The sequence below is a fragment of the Austrofundulus limnaeus genome, unplaced genomic scaffold, assembly GCF_001266775.1.
Source record: "Austrofundulus limnaeus strain Quisiro unplaced genomic scaffold, Austrofundulus_limnaeus-1.0 Scaffold15, whole genome shotgun sequence".
NCBI lineage: Eukaryota > Metazoa > Chordata > Actinopteri > Cyprinodontiformes > Rivulidae > Austrofundulus > Austrofundulus limnaeus.
This window is the reverse complement of record NW_013952417.1, coordinates 3,687,427-3,689,053: the sequence shown is the minus strand read 5'-3', so window position 1 is coordinate 3,689,053 and position 1,627 is coordinate 3,687,427. Positions and strand designations below refer to the sequence as shown.

At 39.1% G+C, this 1,627-nt stretch overlaps 1 protein-coding gene across 2 annotated transcripts in view; it reads left to right on the top strand.

The window, feature by feature from the left end:
- The first annotated feature begins 127 nt into the window (after positions 1-127).
- The window catches only part of elovl1b (ELOVL fatty acid elongase 1b), a 21,932-nt gene continuing 20,432 nt past the window's right edge, over positions 128-1,627 (top strand). For both annotated transcript variants that reach the window (XM_014002929.1, XM_014002930.1), the window contains exon 1: positions 128-250. The gene's annotated coding sequence lies outside the window, so the exon portion shown is untranslated. The remainder of the gene's footprint in view (positions 251-1,627) is intronic.

Below are 1,627 nucleotides of genomic sequence, written 5' to 3'. Positions count from 1 at the left end.
GCAGCAGCAGCAGCAGCAGCAGCAGCAGCAGCAGCAGCAGCAGCAGCAGCAGCAGCAGCAGCAGCAGCAGCAGCAGCAGCTGCTGACTCCACCCTCCTCCTGCTCCATCAGAGGGTTGGTCCGGTCCGGAGGAGGAAGATTTAAGCGTGGGAGGAAGAGGAAGCCGAGACCTTGACTTCACTCGCCATTTGATCACTTTTTTAATCAGCCCGGTGTCCGCAGCCTGCCCCGGCGGTTTGTTTCAGCAGAAGTGAGTAAACTTTGCACTGTAAAAAAAAAAAAAATAATAAAAGTATATATAGCCTATATTTAGACGAGAGGAATCTGATACAGTTAACTGTTTTTAGCTAACGCTCACGTGCCAACGCCCCCCGGCTTTTCCCACACTGTTTCATCAAAGGRTTTACGATTAGCTGGTTTATAGTTTGTCTGTAAAGAATAAATTATTTTACGAGCTGTTAGTTAAACCMGTTTTAATCGTTGCCGTTATTCCCTGACCTCACGTCCGGTGWTGTGTCAAAGCGTGTCGTGTTCCTGCCCCTGCACAGTTTGAAGGGTTAATTTATAGAAATGCTAGCTTGTTTAAGCTAACTTTTGTTTTGTTGTTGTTGATGATTATTTCGCGTTTTGCACCTGTGTCTCACTGACAGGTTCACATTGTTTTCTGTACAATATACAAAAATAATGACTTCCTGTTGGGTTTTATTTATTTATTTTTTGTTAGATATAATGGAAGTGAAACAGGGTGTGGATGTAGCCAACGTTTTAAATGACTTGGGGAAACGCAGCTGGTGATTTTCTCCTTTTTAGTTTGACTGATGTCAGAAGTGGAAAATATATAGTTATGGGTTTACCTAATAAAACTAAACATACTTCTGAAGTGCACTGAGAGCAATTCGGTATTTAACTATTGTTGACTTGCTGTTAAGTCAAAGGTGAAGATGTAATCTAATCTCTTTCTAAACACTTCAGCTGATAACTAAAAGTTGTTCTGCAGGTGGTTATGTGYCTCAAAATAATATTTTTACTTCTTTTTATTGACGTAATACTAACATAGTATTTTTTTGTCAAGATCGTTAAGTAGAAACACACATTTTAACCATCCAGGAACATGATTTTTCATTACATATGATAACATTCAAAGTACATGTCAAGCATTTGACTAATACTGTAAAGTTGTTGCACTTCCTGTGCTTCATTTCATAATTTTAGTTAGAAGGAAGTGTGAGTGAAGCAGCAGCAGYTTCAGTGTAATACTGCAGCTCAAAGGCATCATTTGAAGTAGGGCCTGGGGCTACAGCTGTAAAATGTTTTACAATATAAGTGTTTCACATCCTGTATCCTAAACCACTTCTTGATTTCAGGGTCACGAGGTCACTGGTGCCCACATCCTTTCATATCAGTCTATTCATAATTATCAATTTAGTTTTTTTGTTTTGTTTTCTCTGTCTGAAATAAGGACCCGGAGAAAAAAGGTTAAATAATTCTGCCAAACTAATGATGTGATCTTTTACTCTTTTATCCACAATTTCCTCTCAAGCTGTTGTACTCAATGGGCCTCATGCAAGAACATGTTCGTGTTCTTATCCTAAATTTCTCTTACTTTTGTTCGTACAAAGGGTTCGTA